Below are 14,273 nucleotides of genomic sequence, written 5' to 3'. Positions count from 1 at the left end.
AGGCCCTCGGCAGATTGTACTAACTGTCGTTGTTTGTATTACAGTATTAGTATACTATTCTTAAAACACTAGGCTATAGGCTAGAGTTTTTTACTATTAATGTATCATGCACACAAGGTATTTTCCCCCTATGTTTTTAGTTATATTCCAATAAATTTGTACCACACATGTTATTTTTAGAGAGGCACATAAACGGGTCCTATCTTGGGTCCTTCGTGAGAGACGTATATAAAGGGCCATCCCGCCCGGCATCGTTGTCTCGTCATCCAGGAATGTGTCTAGTTGGTAAGCATCAAGCTCCCTCTCAACCATCTACTGCGAGAGTTCCTTTAATTATCGTTTTGTTTGATAATCATGTTAAGAATATTGTCAATGACGTGCTTATTAATTATTTATTGAGCTGTATTATGGATTCTGGACCAGTTAACTGCACATGTGACCGGCTAACGTTAGCATCATTCTAGCTAGGTAGCTACATCAGATAGCCTCGTGTTGGACTATTTCCAAGCCATCTTCTCCTGTAGACCAACTCTACTTTACAGCGTCCATCAATGCATGGGCCCTCTCCTGTGATGTCTTTGCACTGGGCTCTGAAACCATGTGGATAACGTGCCTCTCTGGACTTGACAATCCGGAGACTGAGGAGACTAGCTACAGGTGTTAGCCTAGCCTAGTGGCGCCTCATGGCATCTCACTAACACGCTGACCTTCTCCTTGTCTTGCAGGAAGTGGATCAGGCCATCAAGGATCTCTGAGGTTAGTATGGATGTTTGGTTTTACGGGAGTAAGCTTGTATTATTATTTTCTTATGATGTCTTTGCACTGGGCTCTGAAACCATGTGGATAACGTGCCTCTCTGGACTTGACAATCCGGAGACTGAGGAAACTAGCTACAGGTGTTAGCCTAGCCTAGTGGCGCCTCATGGCATCTCACTAACACGCTGACCTTCTCCTTGTCTTGCAGGAAGTGGATCAGGCCACCAAGGATCTCTGAGGTTAGTATGGATGTTTGGTTTTACGGGAGTAAGCTTGTATTATTTTCTTATGATGTCTTTGCACTGGGCTCTGAAACTCTGTGGATAGCGTGCCTCTCTGGACTTGACAATCCAGAGACTGAGGATAACATGGATGCAGTGACTTGGCCTTACGTACCTCATGGATGACTATTAACGTGCTTTTCTTCGTCTTGCAGGACGTGTGACTTAGTGCCATGAGCTGACTGTTAACATCAAACATCAGGTCAGTACTCGTGATGCTCCAGATTCCTTCATTTGCAGGCATGTTAGAAGGCCCTGCAGTTTCTTGTGATGTCTTTGCACTGGGCTCTGATTTAATCTGAGGATAACGTGCCACCCTGCCCCTGACAAGGCAGGGCCTGATGGAAATTACATGCGGATTACCCGCTTTTGCACGGTCATACTTCGTGTTCTGATCCATGTCTTGTGCTTGCAGATGCTGTATCTTCAATGGCGCCATCTAGTGAGTGATCGCTGAAAGTGCATCCAAATAATGCCGCGTATTTTGTATATCCAAATAATGCCAATATTTCTTTGAATAAAACTATCTTTGTAACTAATGTGTCTTTTATTACGGGAGGGGCAATGTATTTCTATTGACACTTGAGTAATATTTAGAAACTTACAATTTAAGTACATCTCTATCCATTGACCATAAAGGGTTACGCACAGAGCATTGTTGTCTTGACTAATATCAGACATTACGCAGGCCTAGACAATAAAATCTGCTCGAATGAAAAAGCAATTAATTCAGGCACCTACCCAAGCTGTCCATGCTTCTCCTGTAGCAACGGACAGCCATCAGGTTGCCATACATAATGACTTTCACTGACGGTCGCTGTTTGGTTCCTTAATACCTTTCAGCAACATATAGGGGAAGAACAAAGTTCTGAGGTCTATTTTACGTTGAAGTTTGATTAGCCTTTAGTTATGCTGAATCTCAAAGTAACCCAAGAGTAAGATTCTCTCAAAGGAAATTGTACAGCCTTGGAGTTGCCATGTCAGATGAGTTATCAATTGAAGTTTGAACTAATTAAAAATCATTTGGGCTATGAACGGTTGGCTGCCGTGAGGGCATTATCGAATGTTTACGAGCTATTTGGTCGAAATCGATGAAGATTACATCATAAAAACGAATTCAGTGTAATATGAACTGAATATTCAGCTACACTACAGAAACACTCAGTTTTGCTGAAATGTTTCTGAACGTCTGGGAATATCTGAATGATTCCGATTTAGCAAGACAGTTCAATTGTGTAGGGAACACGGTTTGCAAGGATCCTGTGTAAAGTTGGGCTGAAAGAAACCCTGGCTGAAAATGTAGGAATGATAACGCTATACATTGTTATACCACTAGACATTATTTTCAAATTTGCTTCTTCACACATTTCAGCAGGATTGAATAGATGGTGATGACTTGTTTCTTCATCTTTATTATAATTCTAACAATTTAATCTCTTAAAACATTTGAAATTTGTTTATATGAATGTGCGCATATGTATATCACATACATATATTCCGTTATACCTTTATCAGTTCATATCTTTAAAAGACCTCTTAAAATAAATTAAGTGCTTTCTATACAGTGAGACCGATCTGGAATATTTCTAGCAACAAAGGGGCTGCCTATTAGTTCTCCTCACAAGGTACCCAAGATGAAGGGGTAGCGATACAAAAACAGGATTTTTTTCATTTGTGTGTAAGGACTTCAATATAGAAAGTCATTTATTTTCTCACTTGGGGAAACCGGCCCTTTAACCTGGCCTCAATCCAGCCAACAGGTAGTTGGATATAACAAGCCCCAGGTGCAACACATTTTACAATATTAACCCTTTAAGCATGTAATATGTGTTGCCTAGGGTTACAATGATCATTGGGACAAGCAATAAGGGCGAAAAATGTCAGTTCTCGCTATAAGCAATTAAGTTATTAATAGCCGAGATATTAATAAACTTAAAGGCTCATCTCTGCAACAACAGATTTGGACCAGAGGATATTTGAATACTGGGGTTGTTATCGACACTGTCTGTTCAACGAAGGGAAAGGGAATAGATTGAAAACAAAACTAGGTCAAACTGTATAGAAGGCAGAGCAGTTAAATAACAAACACATCGAAACCATTTTCATGTCAAACATTTGGAAGACAGAGATTCTGTAGAACTTTTGAGACATTTTTCACATCTTAAAACCATAATTAGGATGACCATTACTTTCATCGTCCTTATTGCTAGACAAATCGCATTTCAATATGTATCTCTCCTAGACTACCGGCCTTTTACAGCCACAGAAAAATAGATATACCTGTTATATATAATCTCTGATCGTTGATCAATGGCTTGTGAGCACGCGCACAGTACGCAAACGGAGATGTAGAAACGATGCGGTGGTCTGCCTCTGCAGGGGGTAGGGGGGGGGGGGGGTGAGGATGGGGGCGGCCTCGACCCTCCCTCCTCCCTCCCCCATTCCTCCCTCCCTCCCCCATCGACGCCCTGATATAAAACACATCTGGCGTCCGAGCGTCCGTCAGAGGAGGCCTCCACAGGCAAGCATGAGAGGTGAGGCGTTGTTTAAGGTAGGTCATGAGAGAGCCCTTATATTTGATCTCACACACTGAGAGGAATGCCGGACGGGGAGACTAGGAGACGGCAGAATGCAAATGGTGGAGGAACTAAAGACGCGAATTGCGGTGTGTGGAGAGGGGGGGGGGGGGGGGGATACAAAGATATTCTGCATAATAAAACTCAATGCGATGGGAGTCTAATCGTTTTCATTTCCAATCCTCTAATGAAAAAGTCGAGTCACAGAGATCAACACACGGGCGTCCGGCCCTGGTGTGAATATTGAATAGCGTCACAACAACAACTGCTACATGTTACACCCTCTGCATATCTCGGAAACGAAAGTTGTGTGAAATTCACCTCCCCGGTCGCCTCCATCCTCTCTCGAGACAGAGCTCTGACCGGATCCCCTTCCTCCTCCATCACCCTCTCCATCACTACCCGGTCGTCCTACATGGGTTAAAGCATTGTTGGCACCAAGCATAGATATGTGGATCACAACGTGTGCTGCGTCAGGTGAACAGTACCGCTCGCCTTGAGCCTCACACGCAGAGGCGTACGTCGGAAGGACACGGCCGCACAAGACCACACGCTTCCTCGAAAAATGGAAACCAAAACGTCTCACAGTCGCCCCGTTCTGCGTCCGTGTGTTCCCCCACGTCGAGGCAACAGTCTGGGAGACGCTCGGTTCTCTAGACACGCCCTCCCCGAAGCAATAGTAACAGTAAGGACGATGACAGTAATGTTAAATAGTAACAATTAATCTCTTTATATCAATATCGGTATTCCAGACCCATTTAAAGTTTAAAAAGTGTTGTAAGAACATAGTATTAAAACTGAAAAGTGTTTGTTCCTCTCTCTCTCTCTGCACCCGTCCTTTGGGGGGGGGGGGGAGCTCGTGTCCGTAGAGAGAGAGACGGTTTGTTCTGGAAGGAGCACGGAGGGCGGGGTCTGAGGAGGGAATGGGCGGGAAAGAGCAGAAAATGGCAGTTTTTCTCTTTCGCTCCCCCTCGCCTCGTCAGTGTTCCTGCGTCTCTCTGCAGGAGAACGTCTGAATGGTGGCACAGCAAGTGTGGCTTTCGCTGAAGAGAAAGTCTGTCTTTGTTCTTTTCAAACGAACGCTCTTCTCTCCAGGTCCACGTTTACTTCCTGTCCTCACCGATGGCCTCAGTAAACAGTTGAAATCACACCCGCCTCTTCTTTGATTCAAACATATAGTGTGTGTGTGTGTGTATATATATATATATGGATGTGTACATTAGGTTTTCCATAATTTCTAACTCAAACATAGTTAAGTGTGTATGATACGTGTCTTTAAGTGTGTGAGCTGTGAGTCTTCTTGTAGGCATTTATGCACGTGTGTGGATATATGTGTCTATATATATGTGTGTGTATCTGTGTGTGTGTGTAGGCCTATTGTGTCTAAACTATTCAATGTTCATGGTCTGGGCACTTATATTTTTGCTACAAATCTGTAATACAGTGACCAGTCTGTATAGATGTCGTTATAAGACTTAAAGAGCTGTAGAGAAATACATGGAGTCCAGTCAACCAGGGCCACGCCCTGCCGGTCGTGAGGTAAAAACAGACAACCAATCACACCCAGGCATACAAGTCACACTCCTCCACCTGGGCCAATCACGAGGCTGCGTTTTCCCCGTTGACCGCGTGTCCTCTCGGTCCCACCGCGGTCTGGAAGTCTCACCGCTGTCGGGTCATGAATCGCCGAGTCCTCTGTCGTCTCTCGTCCGGTTAAAAAGGAGACTCCCCCTCCCCCCCCCCCCCCACACACACACACACACACATACCGGGGGCATCGTTCACACTCAAAGAGCAGGGTTGGTGGTTGTGATCCGTTTCCTTAAAAGCTGAACGGAAATGGCCCAGGGGAGAAGGGGTAGGAGGGGGGGGGAGGGCTGGGTGAGGGTGGGGGTTGTGGATGAGGGTGCTGGAAGTTCTTCCCTTTCGCTGTCACTGGTGGACTCGCCTCTGTTGCCGTGACGACACACCCGTCCGTTGCTAAGCGACGGAGGCTGCCTTCTGATGGTTCCTCGTCAGTATTTGGTTGGGTTTAGCTAGCTTGTACTATTCTGACTGTGGACGGGATGGGGGGGGGGGGGGGGGGGTGGACGGGGTCTTCCCGGCTTGTGTGTGTGTGTGTGCGTACGTGCGTAGGTGCGTATGTGTGTTTGTGTGATTCTACGTGTTACCATGGGCCAGCACCACCACCTTTGGGCCAGCACCTACGGTCTTCATTTAGCCTCCTATCCTCCTTTGTTGTACTTATGATGCTATATGGTTTGCCGCCCACCCACCCATTGCCCAGCTCCAGACCCCCCCCCCCCCCCTGAATCCAGTGCAGCAGCAGCAGTTGTGACTTCCACCCTGTGTAGCTCAGGGCCAGCTCCCCCCCAACCCCGACCCAGGTCCACCACCCTCGCCCCGTGCCTCCGACCTCCACCCGTCGCTCCGTCCTCCCTGTGGTGTGTCTTGGGGGCGCAGGGGTCTGGGGGTCTCTAGCCCAGGCTCCCGTCGTCCCTCCGCCGCTCGGCCCGGCTGTCCCGAGGGGAGAGGATGGACATGGGGAACGGGCTGCCGGACATCCTGCGGAGGAAGGGGAGCGCACACACACACACACACACACACAGACACAGACACACACACACACACACACACACACACACACACACACACACACACACACACACACACACACACACACACACACACACACACACACACAGATTGAGGTGTGGCGTGTACAAGTGGGGTGACCCCACGACCATAATGTGATAAACACATTGCCTTTAAAGTGTGGGTGAACCCTCTGTTCCGGCTCAAATCAGAACACGGAGATTAAAATACATTTGTTTTTGGCCGAGAGTTCCAGAGAGGAGGGGGAGGTGTTGTCCCCATGGTTACGGCTCGATCCAAATTTGTATTACTTTCTTACTATACCTTATATACTAAATTCGTTGAACAGTAACGTTCCTATAAGCGATGTTCTGTATATAAGGGGCAACAATATAGTTGTACTATAATATACCCTTATAGTTTACTAGGAGTGTAAATAGAAACTTATGGTTCGACTTTTTTTAAATTTATTTTTTATTATTATTATTTTTTATTTTTTTTTCATACATAGTCGTGTCCCTAATCTTGTACTATACATTGACTGGTGCCGAGTGTGGTTTGTGAGAATTTATGTGACAATTGATTGTGTTTATTTTATCATGGTGCTGCCTTCTTGGCCAGGTCATTCTCGTAAAAGAGATTTTAATCTCAGTGAATTTCTACCTGGTTAAATAAAGGATTGATGATGACGATATGAGTGTCTCAGCATCACTTTTTCAAAACCGCTGTACTACTTCAGAAACAGTGCGACAAAATGGCGCAGACATCAACGTTCAAGACCCCTAACAGACCAAAACACGATCTGGGTTCACCGGCACTTAAAAAAAAAAAAACGAAGAAAGCACAAAATGCTAAATGTTAATAAGGAAAAACCAATTACTGTCGTAGGCTGCACATGTCGCTCCGCCCGTCGTACCTGTCTACCACCCGCCTGAGGGCGCGCTCGATGTTCATGCGGTGGCCCACGCGCGTCACCCCCAGGTCCAGGTAGTCCTCCTTCGTCAGCGACGGCAGGTGCGTCCCGTCGATCTCGTTGTCAAGGAAACGCTCGCGATGCTCCGCCAGGTTGAGGTACACCAGCCAGTCCGCCACGTCGTACTTGGTCCAGTAGGGGAGGGGCTTGGCGGCGAAGGGCTTGGTGGGCGGAGGCGGGGGCAGGTGGGGGTAGCTCAGGCAGGTGGGCGGCGGGTGGGGGTGCATCGGCGGCGAGGACGTCCCGGACAGGAAGTGGGTGGGCGAGAGCGAGCGCGACACCACCAGGGCGGCGTTGGGCGGCGGGGGCGCGCCGGACGGGGCGAACAGCGGCGGCGACGGGGAGAAGTAGGGGTCGCCCAGGGGGTTGCCGGGCGACGGTGGCGTGACGGAGCCGCCGCGCAGGTCGTACAGGGCGCTGTAGAGGGGCGTGGTCGGGAGCAGGGGGAGGGAGGAGGGCCGCGGGGGCCCCGCCTTGGGCCGCTCCGACGGCGAGACGAGCGGGCTGGGTGCGCGGCGGCGCTGCATGATGTGCGAGTCGGCCTTGCGCGACTCCCTGCTGGGGATGAACTGGAACTCCAGGGCTTTGGTCCGGTACACGGGTCTGTGTTTGGGGGAGGTGGGGTAGGGCGCGTAGGCGGTGGGCGACAGCGGGGAGTGGGAGCGCGGCGGCTGGGAGGGCGCCGGCGCCGGCGCCGTGGGCTGGGGCGAGGGGGAGCGCGCCCAGTTCTGGTACTGGGAGCAGGGCGTGGGGGAGGGGGACAGGGCGGGCTGGGACAGGGAGATGGGGGAGGGGGAGAGCGAGCGCGCGGAGGGCGGGCTCAGGGCCGAGGCCGAGTCTTCGGAGAACCTGGAGGTCGAAGGTCACGGGAGAGAGGGGGTTAACACGAGGCAGACAGGGGGCGTGGCCAGAATCCGGCGAGGGGAAGGGGGGGGAGGTTTATACTAGAGTTGTTCCGATACGGTCTGAAAAGCAGCATCGTGAGCGCGCAGGTCTATGTGCCGATCCGATACCATCACCTGACTAGCTCATCACCACCAACACTGCAGTGTTACGCTGCGTTCGTCAACGGTCGGAGGTGGAAGTCGGATTCGAAATCCGTCATCTCCGACCTACGTGCGATCGAGCTACCAAGTCGGAAAACATGGATGCATCGATGCTTAACTACAAGAAAACCTACAACTATAGATTATAAATGTAAATCATCCTGGTCTGAAAAAAAAGAGTTGTCGACAGTGAGTGAACCGACTATACATTGCCGTCATCGTAAGAGAACCCTTCAATAAAAACAAACGGTGTTAGTAGCTAAAATGCTAGATGCCGTATCGGTATACACTCGGTGTCAGCTGATACTCGAGTTCAGGGATCGGAATTGGTATCAGTCAGGAAAAATGGTATCGGAACATCTCCGAATCATACGTGCTTTGAACGGATGGACCTCTTTGTTGCAGATATGTGGTCGGACTTACTGTTTGCAATGGCCTTAATCCAAAGACATTACCCAAGTCTAACTCCCTGGGGACGGTTTTTAATCCAAGACGGGGAGGGATACACTGACTAGATAACGGAGAGACGGTTTCAGTGTGCGCGCTACCTAGCAACTGCCGCCACGCATTGGTGGTTGATAGGCGTTGTCTCCACCTCGTCTATCAATAGAACACCAGGCCGCACAACAGTCGGTCAACAAAAGCTGTTCTCAAGATGCTCGCGGAAACTCGAGACTCATACAATACAGGCCTGAGTATGAAAAATGAAACGATGCCTTCTGGAGAAGATATATACGTTGCAATGACTCTCTTTTATACAACGGTATATACAATAATGACACATGCGATGTGTGAGAATGAGCAGTGCAGTGTACAGTGACAATGTTTACAATGACGGTACGACGTGCTACAACATAAGACAGAGGGATGAAGGTAAAGAGATCAGTATTCTGAGAGGGTGATAATCATTTACGTAACCATACGGTACAATATGGTACGATGAATAGAATACAAGTCCATCCTCGAACAGGACATATTGTGCTTGTTAAATAACTGGTTGAAGTGGATGTGGTCTGTAATGTTTAGTGGTTATGTTACCTGTTTCTGCTCGATGACAGACACATGGAAAAGAAGCATAAAAAAGACAGATTTGCAAAGCATAGAGACTCTCAACCCCCGATGCAGACCGCACAGATCCTGCACATAACAACCTCCTCAAGAGGTGCACAAAGAACAGAGGGCCCAGCAGTGCGTGTTCTTACTCTTATGAAAGTGTGGCAGACCCAAATCGACAAGCGCCATACTGTAGCCTCACCAAGCCAGTCTCGATCGCACGAGCTCACCTCCGGTTAACATGGAGATGTCTAGAACCAGCTCGACTAATCACTGAACCCCAGTGAGGTGTACATCTAAAACCAGCTCCATACGAGGAGCTGGACTCTGAGTAACATTCAGTCGACGTAGATCACTGAACCCCGTCGAGATGTTAGTGTAGAACCAGTTAGACGCCAGGGGCTGGGCTATGAGCAACGCTCAGTCGACTGCTCAGTGAACTCCAGTGCGTGATGGATGTAGATCAGTGGTTCCCCCAGCTTTCTTTGTGTTTACCTCTGGTAGAGCCAAGTACTGCCGCCCCCACCACCCAGACCAGCACTTAAAGGTAAAGGTAATTGTATTTGCTGCATGATGTTCAAACAGCCATATTACTCCCTTCAAATTAAACGAATGAACGCCTAGCTAGGCAGAGTGGTGGACTGGGAATAAGCTCGTCGCGCATTGGAACATATTCACCCAACGGAAAACCTTCCGGAAAATCATTTGTCACAATGGATCACTTAAGTTATTAAAAGACAGTCCTTGTAGCTGTCAGTCGCCTCATCAACTCAAGAGAGCAAAGTGTCTATTCGTGATTTGTTTTCCGTTCAACTGATGGAGGTTCTTGAAGTGTGTGGCCCGTCCACGCATCGCCATGGTGCTTAGAGTCGCTGTGTTGCCGTATCAACACACAGAGGTGTGTGACACCTGACGAATCGCCAGGTGAACCGTGAGCCAGGGCAGCATCCGTTTAGGTCAACGTGCGACTTGGGTGCAAATGCGTGGGTGGCCGTTTAAACAGCCTCAGTAGTTTGTGCTTAAGTGCTTAAGTGCTTGTTTACAGCACTTGTGTGCCACACGTTTGTAATTGTTTGTTCCGCCTGTGCTTTGCTTTTATGCACACTGCGGCTGATCTTTTGCCCTCGCTTCAATTAATTAAAGTCTCCCCCACGCCACCCCCCTCCCCCACCCCCCACCAGGAGGTGCCCTTTGTGGCACCTCCTGGTGCCCTTTGAGGCAACTTGTTTTTCTTAAAACTAAAGAGATATCTTAAGTAAAAACTCGAAAATATATATTTTATCTTAATTTAAGATTTTTTGGGTAAAAAAACACAAAAATACAGATTTTACTTAATTTAAGTAAAAATTAAGTTAAAAGACGTTTTAAGTAAAAATTTAAAGTATTACTTTTTACTTAATTTAAGTAAAAAAAAACAAACACTCAACGTTTTGACCTAAATTCAGCACTTTGATACAGGTCCCCTGGATTAAGTAGAAAGGCGTTGACAGTAAAAGCTTAAAAATATTTTTTGTGACTTAATTTAAGTAAAAAAGTAAGAAAAAAATGTGAAACGTTTTGACTTAAATCAAGCACTCTGATACACGTCCCCTGGATGACGTGATCTGACCGGCTGCAGAGTAGGCTAGACCGACCACACCACTCTCCAGACCTAACGAGCGCGGCTGATAGGGTCTGGCTTGGCAAGGCTACACACCCCCACCCCGTACGACAGGCTCCGGCCCCCCTTCCTTCCTACCTGTGTCGGCTCAGGGGTCTTTGGTAGCTCTCCTTGCTCCTCTGCTGCAGCTTGCTGCTCAGCTCGTTCAGGATGCTGGGCTTCATACTGGAGGCCGACTGGTACATCTTCCTGCCGTCGTGGTACGGCCCGCCCTGGCCCATGCCCATGCCCTCCCCGGCCGTCGGCCCGTCCCCCCACAGGGGCTTCATCTCGGGGGTGCGCGGCCGGTCGAAGTACGGCGAGGTGGGCCGGCCCAGGTTCTGCATCTCCCTGAGGCCGTACGCGTCGTGGCCCCGGCCGTCCTCCTCCTCGGCGTCGGCCTCCTCCAGCTCCTCCTCCTCCTGCTGCTCCTCGCGTCGGCGGTGCGAGTGGAAGGAGGGCGGGGCCGTGCTGGTCTGCCGCCGCAGGTCGCCCATGCGGCCCCCCTCCCGGAAGCGGTTGGTCTTGGGGTAGGTGGCGGTGGCGGCGGTGGCGTTCTGCATCTCGAACGTCTGCCCATCCAGGTAGCTCATGTAGGAGTCCAGTAGGTCTCCTGCTCCTCCTCCTCCTCCTCCTCGCTCATTCTCGGCGGGGGTCCGTCCGGCCCGCTCGTGACCCCTGACCCCACTCATGCCCAGGATGCTGTCCAGGTGGTGGTCCGAGCTGCTGCGGCTGTCCAGCTCCTCGATGCCCGAGTCCACCACCGCCTCCTGCGCCGCCTCCCCCCCCCCCCCACCGCCCACCTTGGAGACGGGGGAGGGGTGGCGCTCCCCGGGCCGCCGGGCCCCGCCCCCGCCCCCCCCCGGTGCATTGTGGGTCCGGTCCTGGTGGAGCTGCGAGGCGGAGGAGCCGGTGGAGGAGGAGGGGGCGGAGGCACAGCTAGCGGTCGTGGGGTGGGGGGAGGAGGGGGAGACGGCCCCCCGCAGGGCCGCCAGCGTGGCGGCGCTGGAGGAGGGGGTGAGGGGCCCCCGGTACGCCGGCGGGGGGGCGATGGTGTGCGGCGGGGGGGTGGGCGAGGAGCGGCCCGGCCCGCCGCTGTGGGTGCTGTTGTAGAGGTGGTGGGGGTGGGACACGGAGAAGGGGCGGTGGAAGGACCCCGGGGGGGGCGGCGGCGGGGAGACGGAGGGCTGGGGCGGGGCCCCCGAGGCGGGCTGCAGGGTGGAGGGGGAGGGCGGGGGCTGGTTGGGGGAGGTCTGGGAGGGGGAGTGGCCCGACTGCGTGAGGTTGGCCACCTCGCTGTCGTAGGACGTCAGGCTGGAGGTGGCCGAGTCGCCGGCCTGGGGGGAGGGCAGCGGCGTGTGGGCGTGGAAGCCCCCCGCCAGGGGCTCCCTCTGGGAGGGGGGCGGCGGCGGCGGCGGGGGCGGGGGCGGCGGGGGGGCCGGCGCCGACACGGCGTGCTGCTGCTGCTGCTGCTGCCGCGCCGCCGCCGCCAGGCCGCCGGGGCCCCCCCGCTGGGCGTAGCGCGTCATGGCGCCCGGCCCCCGGTCGAAGCTGTTGGCGAACTCCAGCGGCGGGGGGAGGGGGTCGGCGAACACAAACTCGTCGTCCGCGTCGACGGACGGCGCCGGCGGGGGCAGGACCATCAGGCCGGAGCCGCCGGCACCGCCGGCGCCCCCCGACCCGGACCCGCCCCCCCCCGGCTGCCCCAGGGTGCTGGCGGGCGGCGGGGAGGGCGGGGTGAGGGACAGCATGTAGGGCCCCGCCTCGCTCTCCATGCGCAGGAAGGACGGCCGCCGCGGCGTCTGGCTCTGCGCTGCCTGCTGGGCGCTGGCCGCCTCCGCCGCCGACACGCTCGCCGCCGAGCGCTCCGCCCTCCGCAGGTACCCCTCCCGCTCCTTGTCCCGCTCCCGCTCCCGGGACATGTCCCTCTCCCGCTCCCGGGAACGCTCGCGCTCCCTCTCCCGGGAGCGCTCCCTCTCCCGCTCCTTGTAGGAGGGCGCGTAGAGCTGCGGGGGCGGGGCCTGGTAGTGGGGGGCGTGGACCGTCTTGTCCTCGGAGAAGCGCACCCTGAGCCCCTCGCGGGCGCCGCCCCCCTCCCTCTCCCGCTCCCCCCCACCTCCTCCTCCTCCGCCGCCGCCGCCGCCGCCGTCGTCCCCGGCGCCCCACGTCCCGCCGCCGCCGGAGCCGCGCAGGATCCGGGGCGACGGCGGGCGGCCCACGGTGGGCGTGGTGGCGGCCAGCGAGGAGGAGGTGACCAGGTAGGAGGAGCCGGAGGACTGGGCGGCGGTGGTGGAGATGGGCGGGGGCTGCGAGGACACCGACGACGACGAGGGGAAACCCCCGCCGACGCCGGACATCTGGCGGGCGAAGTGGTGGTCCGCCGCGCCCCGCCGCAGCCGGCTGTCGTCCTTCAGGGCGCGCTCGCGGGCCGCCAGCGCCAGCCCCAGCGGCGACGAGGGGTCCAGCACCTTGCCCGTCAGCGGGTGGATGAAGGTGGTGGTGGAGGCGGGGTTCACCTGCTGCTGCCGGCCCCCGGCGCCGTAGAACTCGGCGGGCACCGACTTGGGTTGGTAGTCCAGGGCGGGCGAGGCGTACTCGGGCAGACCGAAGGCCGGCGGCATGCTGCGCGTGCTGTGCACGAAGCTCTCCGCCGAGAACATGCCCTCGTCGATGGACTTGGACGGCCGCAGCCGCGTGGCCGCCGCCGCCTCCCCCCCCTGGTGGCTGAGCAGCCCCTGGGCCGCCGCCTGGCCCCGCCCCCCGCCGCCGGCGTCCAGCCCCGCCTCGTCCTCCACCGACATGAAGAAGGAGGCGCTGCGGCGCCGCGCCTCGTGGAAGCGCTCGCGGTCGCGCCGCGCCGCGCCCACGATGGCGGCGCCGAACTGGCTGGTGAAGTCCTGGCCGTCCTGCGCCCGGATGGAGGGGAGGGACGGGGGCGGGGGCGCCGGCGTGGAGGGCGGTGCCGGGGGCTGGGACGCCGCCTGGCCCTCCCCCTCCCCCCCCCCCGGGGGGGGCGGCGGCTCCGCTCCACGCTGCTGCCCTGGCTGCTGCGGCCGCTGCTGCTGGTGGACGGCGCCTTGACGATGATGGTGGGGATGGGGATGGAGCTCTTCTCCAGCGACGCCTTGGCCCCCAGGAGGGTGCCCTGCCCCGCCCGCAGGTCCTCCACCTTGGACTGCTTCACCAGGGGCACCTTGCCCCTCCTCGGCCCCCCCTTAGGCACCCCCGCCAGGCCCGGTGCCGCGCCGCGGTCACCCCGCTGGGCCTGGCTCTGGACCCCCTGCTGCTGCTGCTGCTGCTGGGGGGGCACGGCGGCCGAGGGGGGGCCGGCCGTGCTGTAGCCCCGCCTCAGGC

General features: G+C 54.5%; 1 protein-coding gene, 1 long non-coding RNA gene and 5 other non-coding genes across 8 annotated transcripts in view; all 7 read left to right on the top strand.

Moving 5' to 3' along the window:
- Positions 1 to 14,273, top strand: part of LOC132471572 (myosin regulatory light chain 2, skeletal muscle) — a 261,626-nt gene that overhangs the window by 63,464 nt on the left and 183,889 nt on the right. The gene's annotated exons all lie outside the window — the stretch shown is intronic.
- Positions 240 to 1,572, top strand: LOC132471677 (uncharacterized). 2 transcript variants are annotated; one of them, XR_009528890.1, is made up of 4 exons: positions 240 to 285; positions 965 to 995; positions 1,193 to 1,239; positions 1,453 to 1,572. It is a non-coding gene; the product is annotated as an uncharacterized LOC132471677 (long non-coding RNA). The 2 variants fall into 2 exon arrangements; XR_009528889.1 differs by having other exon boundaries at positions 245 to 995.
- Positions 562 to 649, top strand: LOC132453148 (small nucleolar RNA SNORD88). Its single transcript, XR_009524619.1, has one exon. It is a non-coding gene; the product is annotated as a small nucleolar RNA SNORD88 (small nucleolar RNA).
- On the top strand, positions 801 to 888 carry LOC132453147 (small nucleolar RNA SNORD88). Its single transcript, XR_009524618.1, has one exon. It is a non-coding gene; the product is annotated as a small nucleolar RNA SNORD88 (small nucleolar RNA).
- On the top strand, positions 1,037 to 1,124 carry LOC132453150 (small nucleolar RNA SNORD88). Its single transcript, XR_009524621.1, has one exon. It is a non-coding gene; the product is annotated as a small nucleolar RNA SNORD88 (small nucleolar RNA).
- On the top strand, positions 1,297 to 1,386 carry LOC132453149 (small nucleolar RNA SNORD88). Its single transcript, XR_009524620.1, has one exon. It is a non-coding gene; the product is annotated as a small nucleolar RNA SNORD88 (small nucleolar RNA).
- On the top strand, positions 1,767 to 1,903 carry LOC132453123 (small nucleolar RNA SNORA16B/SNORA16A family). Its single transcript, XR_009524596.1, has one exon. It is a non-coding gene; the product is annotated as a small nucleolar RNA SNORA16B/SNORA16A family (small nucleolar RNA).

This window comes from Gadus macrocephalus, chromosome 2 (genome assembly GCF_031168955.1).
Source record: "Gadus macrocephalus chromosome 2, ASM3116895v1".
Taxonomy (NCBI): domain Eukaryota; kingdom Metazoa; phylum Chordata; class Actinopteri; order Gadiformes; family Gadidae; genus Gadus; species Gadus macrocephalus.
This window is presented reverse-complemented; position numbering and strand designations above follow the sequence as displayed.